This window comes from Magnolia sinica, chromosome 5, assembly GCF_029962835.1.
Source record: "Magnolia sinica isolate HGM2019 chromosome 5, MsV1, whole genome shotgun sequence".
NCBI classification, from domain to species: domain Eukaryota; kingdom Viridiplantae; phylum Streptophyta; class Magnoliopsida; order Magnoliales; family Magnoliaceae; genus Magnolia; species Magnolia sinica.
The window spans coordinates 69,040,001-69,057,956 of NC_080577.1; positions in this window are offsets into that span (position 1 = coordinate 69,040,001).

Genomic DNA, 17,956 nt, shown 5'->3' on the forward strand with positions numbered 1-17,956 from the left:
TATATATTTGATGGTGGGCCTATATGGGCCCCACCATGATGCAAGTGTTACATCCAAGTTGTTCAACCATATGGCCGTTGTTGAGGCCCACCTGGATGTGTATTTGTGGCCATTATTGAGGCCCACCTTGATATATATATATAAGGCCCATGAGGTTAGGCCCATTCGACGGATTGGTGGCCCGATGTCGAGGCCCACTCTGATATCCATAAAGGCCATGTTACGAGACCCATTGTGATGTTTTCAAAGGCTCATGGAGTATAACCCATTGCAATGTACATAAGGCCCACTAATGCGGCCCACTTGATTTATATAAGGCCCATATGAGATGGCCCATTTGATGTATCTGAGAACTATGGGTCGAGGCCCAATGAGATGTATATTAGTCCATTGCAATGTGTGATTTCCTATGGTTTGTGTAATGGTGCTTTATGGCGGGCTAAGCCTTGGGAACAATGTTGGTTTGACGTCCACATTGTAAGGACAATGTTGGTTAAATGTCCGCATTGTCACACTCCTTAAAGCCACTGATAGGTTCATACTTATACTCTGCAGGCCGTCTAGGCCCATTTCTGTGATACGCAGAGCCCATCCCTATATGCATGTTTAGTATAGATCCATGATTTATCATCATACGCATCATATGTATGACTGGTATGAGGAGTGATTGATCATAGCATATGCCTTCGAGCAGACTGTTACGAGCTCCCTGATAGGCGGAGTTGCCCCATATAAGTGCATGGTACATACAGACTGTTGCATGACTGATAATGTGACTCATGAACTTGCATTTGTGTGATTATAGTTACTATATGCCCTAGCGGCATCAGGGCCATAGCCTCCACAGATACATCGTGGATGGCAGGATTGGAGACCGGAAATATTTGATTCTAGCATACGGGCACTATAGATGTTCCTGGGTGAAAATCTCTAAACCCGATGGTACCAGAGGATGACTCCAATGTCAAGACCAAGTGGATATATGAGCGCACGAGGGCCGAATACCAGGAGGCCGCGTCTCCCACTGTGTCGTGGTCGGTTGGAAAGGAGTGTGGTCTTACTCACCCGAGGGTAGGGGGCAGTACTAGGCTAAGTTTGACCAGCTCGTGAATGGGTTCGCTATCGACGTGCTTGGATAGGTATTGGCGGACTATTGGTCGGCGGATAGTGAGGTTTCTTACGCTCATTTGGGTATGCGGCTAGGAGAGCGGCAGTGCCATTTGGAGTGTATTGAACCCGGTGATTATCCAGAATGAGAACTGTACTGATACATGTTGAGGATTGGCATGCTTGAGTTGCATCTTGCATCGCATGGCCGTGTTATGGCCGATAGCATTCATATCTTGCATCGCATGGCCGTGTTATGGCCGATAGCATTCATATCTTGCACCGCATAGCCTTGGTACGGCTGACTGCATTCATGTGCTCATCATCATGATTTCGCATCACTCTGACCTTACATTTTGAGCACGTCTATATTGCGCACACACTTACACCACCCTCTAAGCTTTCCATAAGCTTATGCACGATTGATGCGTGCAGGTGACGCCAGGACGTAGTCGCAGCCTTAGTCTCGCCGTAGTTGGACCGTGCAGACGAGCTTCTGGAGTTTTGTTTCTTTTATCACATTGTATTTTCCTTTTCTATCGCATTGTACTAAAAAGTTTTTGATCATAGTGGATTTTGTGGTGGTGTTCTTGTGATTATTAGTTGTGGGTTATGCTTTTGTTATGCTCATTATGAATCAGACTGATGATTTGAAATCCTCCTTGTAGCATCCCAGGATCGGAACCTGGTGAATGGGTGCCGGGATCCGAAATTGGGGTTCTACGGAGGCTGTCGGCGCCGGATTCGGCGATCGGGAATTTTGTGAGCCCGGTTTCCGAGTTCGGGGTGTGACATGAAGGCCGTCTTCCACTCATCACCTGACTGTATCCGAATCTGATGGTGGCCACTCCTTCCATCTAATTTAGAAAATAATTTTGGACCCTCAAGCATGTCCAACATATCGTCCAGCCGTGGTATGAGAAACCTGTATTTTATAGTGATTTTATTGTTGGCTCAGCTGTCGACACACATGTGCTAACTCCCATCTTTCTTAGGAGTTAATAGAGTCGATACGACGCATGGGCTCATGCTTTCTTGAATAAGACCCTTATAGATTAGTTCCTCCACTTGCTCTTGTAGAATATTGCACTCCTTTGGACTCATCCGATAGTGAGGACGATTGGGTAAGTTGGACCTAGGGACAAGGTCAATATGGTACTGAATATCGTGCATAGGAGGTAACTCATCGGGAATGTTATCAGGCCAAATTTCTTTGAATTCATGCAGTAAGGGTTTTAGTTTCTTAGGATGATGGTGGGATTGAGTTCTTTTCCCTTTATAATTAATGCATATGCCCGTCCTATTTCTTTAGATTCCTCCACGAAGTCCCATATGGTTAAGAGAAAATGACCCTTCACTTTAGAAGTTTTAGGTGGCTCCTCTTAGAAGTCTTATGAAACTTTGAGTGTTGATGGTTAAAACATCGTGTGTTGACCCTCCACTTTAGAAGTTTCGTGAAACTTCCCATCATGACCATATCCTTTTACCAATTGAAAAGGATATGGTGCATTGCTCAATTACCTTTGTCTCGATGACTTTCTTGATCTAACCAATCGTATATGGGGAGGGATGACGCTCCATTTTTAATTACGAATTTTACACTATTACCTTGGAGATGATGTTCTCACTACTCCCACTGTCGATGATCACATCACAGACTTTTCGATTCACCGTATACCTAGTTCGGAAGATGTTATGTCATTGTGGGTGTACCTCTTTCCATGACACATATAATAGTTACCTTATGATGAGCGACTCACCATGATCCTACTAAACCCAAACCATCTCATCTGCCTTGTCCTCTGTGGCATGCTCCAGTTCCTCAACATCCGGGTCGTCATCGGCATTCTCAATACTACAATCATTGATGACGAGGTTCACCACTTGTCGATGGGGACAAGTATTTGATAGGTAATCCGGTTGGCCACAACAATAGCATTGGTCAGGCCTTGGCCGACTATAGGGGTTAGGGATCCTGCTTGGACCAGCATTAGTTGTTATGCCCCTTTGGGCCTGACTTACCCACTTCCCTGATCTTGGTTTGACGGTGTAAGAGGTTGAGTGCGTCCTCTCATAAGGTCTTTTCCTTTGGGCTGTGAAGCTCCCTGAGATGCACCTGCCGCGACGACCCTAGTGGTAGGATAGGTCCGTGGGTTGGGGCGTTCAAGCTATGCTTCCACTTGGGTAGCTAACTTGATTGCATCATTCATCCTCCAAAGGGGTTACATGCACCTAATCCTGAATTGCCATACACAATCCACCGTTGAATCGGGCGACTTGTTGTTATTCAGTCTCAACCAAATCATCACGCACTGCCAACTGGTAGAATTCTTCAGCATAATCTCTCACCGACCGACTACCTTATCGACAATTCTGGTATTGTTGAATTAGTACTTGATCGTAGTTGCTAGGGAGGAATTGCGCGCGTAGCAGTTGCTTCATCCGTTGCCATGTGCGGATTGGTACTTTCATCTGTCTCATCCGTGCGAGTTGTAGTTGCTCCCACCAAGCTGAAGCTTCGCCCTTCAACTTGTAGGCCGCAAGTTTGACCTTCTTTGCTTCAGGGATTTCCATATAGTCAAAAAATCACTCAACTTCAAAAAGCCAATCGAGGAAATCCTCAATGTGAAGTTGGCCATTGAAGTTAGGGATATCGACGTTCATCCTAAACTCTCAATCTGCCCTATCTGTTCAATCATCATCTTGTCTAGAATATTAGAGGATCACATCGTCAACCTCCTCGTCACTGGATCCTCCCTCATTGGGAATGATCCTTTGGTTCATCGCCGGCACTATCCTGTGATCAGTGCGATTACGAGTTCTTGCACCTGCTGGTGGTGGATCACCGCCATGAACACAGAGTTGCCCTATGGCCTCTGTCATGCAGTCGATGGCCGCCTACAACCCTTGTATGGTTTGCCGATTCTCTCACCGCATTGCTTCGAAAGCTGCTACCATTACAGGTAAATTCCTTGGAGCACCGTCCATGAGATTGTTGCCTGACCTTTGGTTCATTGCCGGCACTATCGTGTGATCAGTGCGATTACGAGTTCTTGCACCTGCTGGTGGTGGATCACCGCCCATGAACACAGAGTTGCCCTATGGCCTTTGTAATGCAGTCAATGGCCGCCTACAACCCTTGTATGATTTGCCGATTCTCTCGCCGCATTGCTTCGAAAGCTGCTACCATTAGAGATAAATTCCTTGGAGCACCGTCCATGAGATTGTTGCCTGACCTGTCGTTAGAAGCCATCGATCTGAGGAGAAAGCTTCGCTCTGATAGCAAATTGACGCAGGGAAGGACCTGTAGAGGTCGAGCACCGTCTTCCTCAAGGATAACTACTCCAAATCCACGGAGCTTCTCTAGATTCCTCATAGAGATGCCTCAAATCCACGAGGAAAAATATAAATTAATTCTAGAAAATTTGAAATAACTTTATTGATGATGAAAAATGAGTTTGCAACTCTTTAAATAAAGCTACGAACCCTAGGGAGAAGTTTCAGAATAACTACAACTAAACTCCCTAAAATCACAACTTACTATAAATAGTAAATTACTATTTATAGACGATCGTGATTTCTACTAGAGCGCATGGTTTTCAACCAAAAATAGTAAGTGTCCTATTTGGCTGAATCATGACGTTCCCTTACTTTTTCTAAGCACTTTTTGTGTTGGACACAACTCCTAAAGCCCAACGTATGAAGAGTTACAATCAAACTAAAACTTACTAAAAATAGTAAAAATGAAAATAAACAGGGATTTTGACCATTGATTGGATGCAATCTTGCAAATTCAATGTGGGCAACTCGGCGTAGTAGGGTTGGGTAGCTAAAGTAGCTCGTCGTAACCCAAAATCAATTATGGTACGTCTAACTCATTCTTGTTTGCAAGATACGTCCGTTTTAAGTTCTGACTGTCCGGATCACCTCTGTCTCCGATTGGGCATTTTTTGGTCCATCTTAGCCATGAAATTATCTACGACCTGCTCTAATCATTGTACTCCCTCATGATCTTGGCCCACAGGCTCTGGAAGTTGTCTATGAGGTCCTTATCTTCTTGGCTAACCCCCCTTAACATAGATGTCTGGTTCGATCGGACAATGACCCACACCCACATCAGGGAGCTTCTAGTGGGCCACATTGGACCTTTCCAGTGCCTCGAGCTTCCCCTTGATCACCTTCACCTTCTTGAGCACCTATTCAACGTTGGTGTCCATCATTGCCCTAACCTCCTTCGTGGTCTTGGCCATTATGGGCAGTCTTGCTCTCCTCATTGGATTCCTGGAGCTACTTGTGTAGCCACTCCACACCCACATGTCGTCCTTGACATTCTGCACATCCTCGAATAAGTGGTTAAGATTGACTGTCTCTTTATTACTATCCTTGCCTATACCGACTTCCTCGTAGTCTAGTCAGACCCGTTGCTTCAGGTCTGTCTACTTCTTGAACGAGCTTGAGAATAAATCGTTTTGCACGTTGGATATGTGTTCAATTAGTCAGTGGTGGGTCAAGCCTTGCTCTCGGATGTAGAGAGGGTCGTGGACACTTTCATGGCCAAGATGGGCAAGAGAAGTCTCGATTGGAGGTGGAGGTGATTAGGTGTAACGTCTCGGAAAAATCCATACAAAGACCCAAGTACCACCTCAGGCAGAAATACCTAAGGACCGTACCCTGTCATAATTTAGGCAAAAATTGGTTAAGTGCTAAACTAAATAATTGGTGGATTTAGCTCGAACCACCATTTCCACAAATGCCAAGACCTAAAACCATTAATACCATTGACTCAACGTCCCTTAAAAACCCAAGAGAAATCCCAAGAGCCTGTTGCTCTCGGGAGTACATTGAAACCCCGTATTGGACCTAGACCGCATGTTGAGAGTCTGATGACCGCGAAAGTATAGGGTTATGTCCGTCCTATTGGGCTTGACAACTATCATGGAAATCAAGCCCAAATGGTGTCCAGAAACACACAACTTGAGCCCTGAACGAAGTGTGTGAGAAACGCGAATATCCTTAGAAAATGTAATGGAACTTTAGTGAATTGGGCCATTCGCTCACGTGTGAAATTGAGAATTTCGGACCGTCAGTTTCTGACCAAGCTTCACCCATGGGAAAAGGAAATTTTCCTGCACATATTCGTATACTTGTGGCCCCGATCGTGTAAGTATGACCGCTGATCTGACATAGGTCCTCCACGGTTGACCGGCCTATCAAATCACACCGAAATCACATCCTGACATAGATCCATTGTTAGGGAACTTACCCTATGATGCAGGTGAGTCGTGGGCCTCCCTGTGAGCCCTGTTTGTCAAAAACAGCTGCCCAAAGGGTATAACCCATGTATAATGTGGCCCTGAGGCCATTTGCATTACTTCTGGACTTATATATAGCCCTTATATCACCCCACCCCTCTCACATACGAATTTTCCTAAAACCCTAAGGGAGAGAGAGAGAAAAGAAGAGAAGAGAGGAAGGAGAGAAGAAAGCTTTTGGGAGATCATTGCAGTGATTCTCTCCCACGACTCCACACCTCGAATTACCTCCCCATTACGCTACACACTCTGATTCGGCTAAGATTTGGGTAAGAAACCCTAACCCTAATTTTGTCATAGAGATCCAGATTGAGTAATCGACAAACTAGCTAACCTATTTTATTGTATAGGTGCTCGACGTTCCATTTTTGGGAACGTAGAATTCGAACCGAGTCCGAATCAAGTATTCCAATGAAAGGTGCGGACTATAAACATTTAGGTTATGGTTTTCAATACTTTCAATGTCAGCTAATGGTTTATGTCTGACTTGATTGCTACCATATTTTCTTACACATGCCGATTTCGATATATTTTATATGTATGACCCATGCTGAACAAAATATGCATTCCAAGTGTTTGTTGAAATGTTTGGATGAACATGTAAATATGATTTATGCTTGCCATGACTACTAATATAGGATTCATAGTTGTCATATGCATGCTGACCTATCTGTGTAAGGAATTGCCAAAATATATGTTGTAACTAGCCTAGTCTATATATATTTGGTGAAGTCTAGCTTAAGTGTTTGATAAATTGTCTGAATGAGAAATTGTTGATGATTTGTATTTATTAAGGGTATTGAGATAGGATTCTCAATTACCTTATTCATATGTATAGTTTTCTTTATGTAATCTTATTTGCCTTTACGCGATTTATGGATAAAATGCAAGTCATAGGTAATATGAGCAATGTGTTTTATGAAATGCTCAAATGAGGAATTTATTTGGATTGTTTGTTGAATGTTGATATGATTATCACATGTGCCTACCTATTGCATTTGAGTAAGATTGGGGCTACAACCTAGCCCAGGCAATCGGTAACAGTTCCCGTTTAAGTGGCCGAATTAGTCTCGCCACATTGGGTATACTTGATGAATCCGGGTTGCACGACGATTGTTGACAGTGGTTAGGCCATGAGGGGTGCTTATGCGCTCCATGTCGATTAAGTCAGCGTGTGCCCATACCAATCAAACTTGCCTAACAAATCGATCGACCTATTATGGTTTACCATGTATGGACATATTGCTTGAATCTAAGGTACCCCTCTTCGATGTAAAGGCCCACTTTAACCATGGTACCACGATCTACTAAGACTCATGAGCCGGGCATGGGGGTATGAGACACCGTGTTTGAGCTGTCGGCCTACACTGAGGTGATTAGCTACCCCGTAGTGACCAGTGAGCAACTCATACTCGTGAGCCGGATATGGTGGTATGGGACACCGTGTTCGAGCTGTTAGCCTACGCCGAGGTGATTAGCCACCCCGTAGTGATCGGAGTATAAACTTTTGAATTTGCCTATCAACTACTTTCCATTGGGAGTGATGACCACACAACTTGCCTATCGTATGTGCTTGACTAGGAGTGACGAACTTAGATGGATCTTTCGGTTTGGGTCAATGATATAAAGGGAGATGCCCTAGCTTCCCAAATCTGCTATGTGAATAAGCTTAATTAACTACCCGGCTAACATGACCATGCATTGCACTGCATTAGTTAGGACGTGCTTTAAAGGCATGAAAGTCGCACAGGAGGCATTGTTGTCATATGCGATATTGGTGTCGGCGTCGCTTGTTGAGGGAGCTTTGATGTGAGGGCATACATCATTACTTGCACTCCATTCCTGCATTAATAAGAGTAGCTAGGAAGTGATTGTTATGTTGCTTTATCATTACTGCTTGATTGACTTGATAACATGTTAACCTTTGCCTTATAGTACCACTGAGTTGATCACTCACTCTCACTCTAGGACGGTGTTTTAAAACACTAACCAGATTTTGGTTTAGATGCATGTGATAATGAAGTCTATGTGACGGAGTAGGACTTCATGGATGAGGAGGAGTTCTACTACTGTTAGCTTTCAGGCGGGTCTATGTAGACTTTGTGCTAATACGCGGGGACATTAGGACTTTGCTTTAGATGGACATCTTACAGTTCCACATTTTGTATATTTTATAATAAAACATGTATATATTCAACCCGGTTACATCATCATACTCTGGAGGTTGTGAAACACCTACATACTTATACATGTGTCAGACTTTCGCTTGCTTAATTAAATTATCTCTGGAGTATGATATGCTATTTTATTATAATCCCACTCATGTTTAACTCATTAATATGGATGAAATTTGAACATCATTATCCATGTTACATAAGTGATGTGCTGGATCTCGGGAGTAGAGCTTTGCTCGACCCTCAAAATTCAGGGCATTGCATTAGGACAGTCAACCTTAAAACAGTTGAATCTCGCAAATTAGAATAATTTTTTTGACGTATTATGTGAGACCCGTATCCTAGCCCGTACCATTCCGTAGGCTTCCGTGGTCTTCCCAGTTGAATTCCGGTGACCCGCGATGCGTAGATAGTAGTTACGTGTGACCCTGAGTTGTATCCTGTATTCTAGAGCTGGCTCAACCCGAGACTTGTATCCTTGCGACTGCGCTGTTGCCATGGTTTTGACGCCGCATTTCGCGTGCCCATGCAATACTCGGGCTAGGAGATGTGGGCCCGGGTTCAGTTCGAGGAAAATGCAGACAATTACAATCACGAGGGAATCTCTACAATACATCACATCAATCCATCAATCAATCAAGTCAAGTACAACTCATACCCTACCCATACCTCTCTCACCCAAAGTCAACTAAACCCACCCATCTCTTACACACCCATCACTCATCCATCACCCACCCCTTTTCATCCCATCACCCATCACTCTCCCTCTCTCTCATTTTCTCTCTTCACTCCAAAGCAACCAAGGGAGTGACCGTCCATGGAGATGGGTCTCCATGAGAGAGCCTAGTGTGGCCCACTTCCTACCCAAGATCCCCACCATCAACCGTCCAATCTCCATCATCCTCCATCAAAGTTGTAGCTTTGGAGATAGGGAGTCCAAGGAGCTAAAGAAGAGGAGCAATAGGTGGGTGATCCACCGTTGAATTTCATTTAGGGCCCACTTGTGATGGGACCCATGTTGATGTATGTATTGTAAGCTAGAGGGACCCATAGTGGCGGGGTCCCTCCATCGCACGCCTCTCTCTCTCTCTCTCTTTCTCTCTCTCTCTTTTCCCTATTTTGCTGGCCCACCTGGGGATAATTCGGACTGTCCAGCAGGTGGGATGGCCTTGCTGTCCACCTTGCTATCCAGTTGGACAATTTGGATGATGGGAAAACTCCAATTTTAATCCAAAGGTCGGTGGGCCACATGTACGTGGACCCCACCATGCGTATATATACATCCACGCTGTCCACCCAGCCCAACAAGGCTAGGACGTACAGCAGGCCCGAGGCCCACCCGAGATCATCTAGGCCATCCGTCTATGGACGTCCAGCCATCCTGGACGAAGAGGAATACAAATATCAGCTTTATTCGACACCTGGTGGGCCACATGTGTGGACCCACCTTAATGTATCTGCTTTATCTCAACCGTCTAACATTTTTGGACGGTGGGTGATCTAGACCATTCAGATCAAGGGTCCCACCCTAATGTATCTGTTTACCCCACATCATCCAGCAGCTGGACGTGTGGAGCCTGCTTTGTTGGATGCGTTGCATCTGTACCGTCCATTGGCTGGACGAGGGTCCACATGAGTTTTGTGTTTCATCCCATCCGTCCCTCTATGTGGGCCCCCAATAGCATATAGCTGCTGCACTGACGTTAGTCAGTTTAGTGGGTCTGACATGAGATATGTGTTATATTCAAATCGTCCATCCATTCGGCAGGTGGGACCCATCTTAATGTATGGATTTTATCTAAGCACCGTCCATCTCGACGGTGCATGTGTAGCCCACCTTGATGTTTGTTTATCCCCACCATCCAATCTCTGGACGGTGGGAGTGGATTGGCTGGTGTACCTCACCCCAGCTAGGTAGCTGCTGTATAGGTGTTAGCATAGGACCATGGTCCCACATGTGGTATGTGGTATGCCCATACTGTCCAGGTCATGGGCCCCCACCATGATGACATGTGATATCCAAACCGTCTATCACGTGTGGGGCCACCATGATATGTGTTGTATCTACCATCCAGCTGTTGGACGGTGGTACACATCGTTGATGTATGTATTTCATCCACGTCACCCACCTGCCGGGCCTTCTTTGATGTATGTAACACATCCAAACCGTTCATCCATCTCGTGAGCTCATCTTAAGGATTGAGACTAAAAATGAGACAGATCTAATTATCAGGTGGACCACACCGTAAAAATTAGTGAGGGGATTGAATGTTCATAATTGAAACCCTTTTTGGGGTCATAGAAGTTTTGGATCAGTATGGAATTTATTTTTCCGCTTAAGTCAGGTTTTTGTGACCTTATGATCAGATTGGATGGAAAATAAATGTAATGGTGGGCCCATAAAATTTTAAACGGTGTAAATCATTATCTCCACTGTTAATTGTGGTATGGTCCAAATGATCTTTCGATCATTATAACTGCTGCTATTTTTGGTGTGGCTCATTAATGCGGCCCACTTGATGTATATGAGGCCCATTGGTGTGGCCCATTGATGTAGCCCACTTGATGTATATGAGGCCCATTGGTGCAGCCCATGTCATGTGGCCCATTATGATGTATATTGGGCGCATGTCATGCGGCCCATCATGATGTGTATTAGGCCCATGTCATGCAGCCCATTGTGATGTGTATTAGGCCCAGGTATGTGGTCCGTTGTATTGTATTTAAGGCCCAGGTATATGGCCCTTTGTAATGTATTTGTGGCCCATTTGATAAGGCCCATTATAATGTATTGGTGGCTCGTATGGCAAGGCCCGATGTGGTGTATGTATGGCCCTCGAGTGAGGCCCAATGCGATGAATGTGCGGACCGATGTAATGTGTGATTTCATTATAATGTATGTAATGATGTGTATGTGAGCCACTCATTGGGAGCGATGATGGTTAAATGTCTACATTGATGGGGGATGATGGTTAAATGTCCACATTGTGATATTCCCTTAGGCCCTTTGTTAGGCCAATTATCGATTCCGATTGTTGAGGCCGATTATCGAGGCCGATGCTGATTATCGAGGCCGATTATGAGTGCTGATTATCGATATCGATTATGAGCATGTGACAGCATAGTATCATGATACATGCCCATACGCATCATCTGCATATTTGTTATGAGCTGTGGTTGACCATTGCATATGTCATTGGGCAGGTTGTTATGAGACTCCCTGATAGGTGGAGATTGTCTCACATAAGCTCACGGTATGCGCAGGATTGATGCATGACTCATGCATAATGCATTGTGTATTGTGATTACTGTATGCCCTAACGACATCAGGATCGTGGCCTCCACAGGCATATCGTGGATGGCCATATGGGACACCGAAAATGTTTGGTTCTAGCATACGGGCGCCATAAATGTCCCTTGGTGAAAATTTCTAAACCTCTGTGGCCAGGAGACACCCCAACGTCGAGACTGAGTGTATATATATGAGCGCATGAGGGATGTATACTAGTAGGCCGCGTCTCACACTGTGTCATGGTCGGTTGGGAGAGAGTGTGACCTTACCCGCCTAAGTGAAGGGGCAATATCTAGGTTGAGTTTGACCAGCTTGAGGAATGGGTCCGCTATCGATGAGTTGGGCCCGATATTGGTAGGCGGATAGTGAGGTCTCTTTCACCTACCCAGTTGTGCGCTCGGATAGGGGTGGTAAGTTGGTGTAGAGTGTAATAGACCCCGGTGATGATTCCAGAGATGTATAGTACTAATATGTGGACTTATTGAGCAGGAGTTGCATACTCATTCATTCATTCTTTCACCATCCACTCGGGCTGGTGGTGCACAACTATTTGTTATGTGTATCTTCGCAATGGCTAGAATTTCGATTGGGGCAGGCGACTAACTTGAGATCATGAGTTTACCACATTGAGTTTGACTATCCAAATTAGGTATGAGATTGATTTGGATAGAAGTCCCTTGTAGTGGACCTCGTAGCTTGCGATACTACGTACTATCATCCCGACTTCACACTCCAGCTTGGTCATTTCATTTGCATCGCATATTGCATTGCATCCTCAGCACATAACATTTGGTTTACTGTTCTTCTACATTGCATAACCTAATTAAGGTTGACAGTATTCGTGGACTCGGTATCTGATATTTGGCTTACTATGTCTCTGCATTACATAGCTGATTTACATTGCTTCCTCACTATATGATATTGGCTTATTATGTTTTTACATCGCATAGTCTAGATAAGGCTGATGGTATTTATGGATTGCCAGTATTTCCTCTTACTCTGATATCTATATGCTTAGCACGTGCATTGCATACACTTTCACCACCCTTTAAGCTTTCTATAAGCTTATGCACGATAGATGCGTGCAGGTGGCGTTAGGTCATAGCAGCGCTGAGCTTGGAGCGTGTAGCTGTCTTCTGGAGCTTTAATTTTCGATATATGTATTTCCCCTTCATGTACTGTATTCAACTCTTTATATTAGTGGATATGTGATGATGATGTTGCCTTTGTGATTTGGGTAAACTTATGGTTATGCTTATTACGAGATAAATGTATGTTTGAAAATCCTCATTGTAAGATCCCAGGATTGAAATCTGGCGTATGAGTGCTGGAAGCCGAGAATGGGGCACTACGGAGGCTGTCGGCACCGGATTCGGCAATCGGGAATTCTTTGAGCCCGGTTCCCGAGTTTAGGGCGTGACATATTATATATGACCTTGAGGTAGGAGAAACTACTTTAACCAACCAACCCGCTAACCGGGTTGCCCACATTGGATTTGCGAGATTCCATCAGATTAACGTTCAAAAGTCCATTTTAATTTTTTTTTTAATATAAATAATAAGTTTTAATTTGATCATAACTTTTGATCCTTTGAGTTTTATGAGTCGTGCCCAACATGAAAAGGGCTTAGAAAATTTAGGAGAATACCATGGCTAGGACAAATTGGACACTTACTATTTTTGGCCGAAAAGTATGAAGTCTAGTAGGATTATGACTATTTATAAATAGTAAGTTTACTATTTATAATAAGTCATGTTTTTAGTGAGTCTAAGTCTCAAACTTCATCCTAAGTTTGAGTTCACTATTTAAAGTATTGTAATTTCATTTTTTTAAAATCATCAATCAATTTATTTCAAATGATTAGAAATTATTTCTATTTTCATCCCTCGTGGGTTCGAGGAATCTCTGTGTGGAGTCCAGAGAAGCTTCCTGGATTCAGAGTAGTTATCCTTGAGTAAGACAGTGATCGACCTCATCACGTCCTTCCCTGCGTTAATTGGTATCTGAGTGAGGACTCCCCTCGGACTGATGAAAACTAATGATGGACTGGACCAAAATCTCGTGGATGGTGATCCGGGGATTCATTATCTATTGGGAAGAATTTAAGCTTTCCATCAAGAGAGTCAGTTGACCATGCAAGGGCTGCAGGTAACCCTTGACTGTATTGCACATGCACTAATTCTGCCCCGAGCCAACAAAGGTGATGCTCAGTTGCACATGGTCGCTGTACGACATAACCTCAATTTTCGTAGAGCACTTCTGGAAGTGATTGTAGGGCTACCCCAGATGAGTTGAGCTCCAACAATAGGGTCATCGGTGGTAGCGTTGCCCGATGACCGGTCTATGGAGACAGTTAACTAGATCTTGTGAAAGAGCCTATCGAGGTAAGGCCAAACTTCCTGATGTAATGGTTTATTGCACATAGAAAATTTTCTCAATTGGTTAGCCGTAGTAGAATGATATTTTGATTACATGGATGTGTCGGAACATAAAAACATAAAATTAATAGCATTCAAATTAAAATTCATTACTTCTGCATGGTGGGAGAAATTATAACTCTCATATGCTCGATAGAACAAGGCACCCATCCGTTCATGGCCACGGATGAATGCCTTTTTTAACCACGATTCCTCCTGATGATTACAAGTAGGTATTAATTATTCTAACAATACCAATATTGCCGACAAGGGAATTGAACTATGATAGATTACACTGAAGAATTCTAGCGGTTGACAACACAAAATGACTTGTCGGAGACCGAATCTAAGAAGGTAGCATAGTTCATAGGCAGTTTATGATTGATAATTCAGGATCGAGTTCAGATGCACCCAGTCAGGACTGTGGATGAAGCGGTTCAGTTGGCAGGTAGGGCGGAAACGTAGCTTGCAAGCATCCCTACTCAACCTTATTCTTCGACTTGGCCCCTATGATGGGTCCCACGTAGGATTCAACGCTGGCTAAAGGAAAAGAACCGGTAGGAGGACATTCTTAACCTCCTACAACCACAAACCGTGACACGGGAAGTGGTCCATTTAGGCCTCAATGTGCTGCACCCACAACAACGGGTCTGAATAGGATTCCAAATCCTTATGGTCGACTACGACTGAACAATTGTTACCACTGTGGCCAATCGGGCCACTTATCAAACACCTGCCTATAACACCCCCAACCCACTTGACCATTAATGAAAGGGGCACTGAAGGTATTGCAGTGGAAGAAGGCCTTGAATTTGATGAATATGAACAAGCCACTGAGGAAAAAGTTAGTGACAGAATGGTTGGCCGATGATCATAAGATATCCTTGGTCGTGAGGCAATTATTATACACTCCAAGGAAGGAGGTGCACCCACAACGGAAAAATATATTTCACACGCGGTGTACCATCAACGACAAGGTCTGTGATGTAATCATAAACAGTAGCAGTAGTGAGAACATCATCTCAAAGGTAATGTTGGATAAGTTGCCGCTACTAATGACAAAACATCCTTCCCCGTACTTGATTGACTGGATAAAGAAGGTGAATATGACCAAGGTAACCGAACAATGCACTGTGTTGTTTTCAATTAAGAGAAATTATAAGGATCAAGTACTTTGTGCCGTGGTTGACATGCAAGCATATCATATGTCCCTCGGTCGACCATAGCAATCGGACCATGATGCGACCCACCAAGGACGAGACAACATTTACGTCTTTGCCAAGGATGGTCGAAAGATATTATCCTTACTCCTATGATACCAGAGAATCACCTTAAACCTTTTGAAGTGGAGGGGAGCTCCCTCTTAACTATGCAGGATTTTGTGAAGGAATCCAAGGAAACTGGCGAGGTGTATGCCGTGGTGGTGAAGGACGGGGAATCAGATACCTTAGATATTCCTCCAAGTTTAAGGCCATTGCTGAATGAATTCAAAGAAATCTGGCTCAAAGATTTACCAGATGGATTGCCCCTCATGTGGAACATCCAACATCATATAGACCTCGTCCATGGGGCTAGCTTTACCAACCTCCCTCACTTTCGGATGAGTCCAAAAGAGTGTGAGATACTTCAGGGGCAGGTGGAGTAATTGATCCATAAGGGTCTTTTGAGAGAGAGCATGAGCCCATGTGCTATGCTAGTGTTGCTAATGCCTAAGAAAGATGTGAAAAGGGTGAGATCCAAGTCTTAGAGTTGGGGGGGGGGGGGGGGGGGTGAATAGGACTATGCCAAATAAAAATAAAATGTGAAAAATAAACTCAAATAGCAGAAATCTAAAACAACATCAAATGCACAAGTATTGAGAGGTTGATAAAAGCTTTGTTCTAAGGACAACCTTACACCAAAAACCAATGGCTTATGGTAGGACAACCTGATTTCTAGAACATCGGTAAGTATCAAAAACTCAAACCGATACAGATGCAAAAGAAATAAATTAGGCTATTACAACATTCATCACATGTACGTGAAAATAAATACAACATTCAGCACATCACATACATCACCACCACCATCATCATCATTCAAACTCTGAGAATTATAGTGGTTTGGGTGTACACCAACTGTTCTCAAACAACCACCCTACTCCACTCCCAATATCCACCGCCCACGGGATATCGGCTTTCACTAAGAAAGAAGGTTTTTCAAGGTTCACCTTAAAACCTTTACAATTGTCTTTTCAATGGGCTATCATAATTAAAAACTCCACACACTGAGATTTTCTGGCTATCTCAGTCAAAACTAAAATGAAAGATTTTCTGGCAATCTTACAAATCATAATATAATAAATGAAATATACTTATCTAATGATTTTTCTTTGACGTAGCCCGGTAGAACCAATTCTTTGTAGATGTAGATGTTCAATGTTCAATCTCTAGGTCTAAATGAATTTTAATTAAATCCAACCTTTGGCTACTTGGGTTTAATTTCTTGGATCTCAAAAAGGGTTAAAGAAAAATCCCCTTTATATCAAGTAGAATAGAATAATAAGAGATCAAGAAATTAAGAAACTAAAAAGCTATTTAAAATGATTATAAATACGTCGCAATAGCTTCATAATAGTGAGGACAAATCTCTTAGAGTGATGGCTTGAATTGGCTTGGAATTGATAATAAAATATGAGAAATGTCCTCTATTTATAGGATGCAATTCGATTCCCTCGACTGTTTTAAGGTTCAGCTCGACTAGTCCTGGTAAAACCAACTTTCAAATTTTTCGGAGTGATCAGATAAAATAGACTCTCGACTAGTCGAGTGGCTTACTTGAAAAGGCCGAGCTATATGCCCTAGAGGGGGGGGGGGGGGGGGTGAATAAGACAATGGAAAATTAAAAATAACAGTGGAATTAAACAATAAGATAGCCAAAATGAATTGTAAATAATTAAAGGAAGCAACAACCTTAAAATTCTAGTATTGAGACGTTGATACAAATGTTGTTCTAAGGATAACCTTACACCATAAAAACCAAGGGTTTATGGTAGGACAACCTTACTAAAATGATTTGTGTATCAAAAACTCAAACTGAAGAATATAAAGGAAATAGCAAGAAAGGAAATCTAAGCTATTACAACATTCCCCACAATGCTGAAATGTAAAGATTACAACATTCACATCCACAAATACATCCCACAATCTTGAACCAAAAAGAATAAAGAAAGGAAACTACAAAACCACAAAACACAAAGAATTATAGTGGTTCGCCTGTGTGTAAACCAACTGTTAAACAATAGCCACAGAGTTACTCCACTCCTAATATCCTCATATAGTGGATATTAGCGTTCACTATGAAAATAGGTTTTTTCAGGTTCACTTAAAACCTTCACAATTGGGTCTTTTAAGTGGGCTTACACAATTAAAAAAAAACCCCACACTTTGAGTTTTCTGGATAACCTTAGATAACTAAAATTGAGAGATTTTCTAGCTTAATCTCAAAGAAACTAAAATAAAGGAAATTACAAAACTGTAAAATACTTGGATATTCTCCTTTTGTTGCAGCCCGGAAGAACCAAGTTGGAGTAGAAGTTCGAATATAGAAGTTTAATGTCCACACTCACTTATGAAATGGTTCTAGGTTCTAAATTGATTTTAGATTTAAAGTAC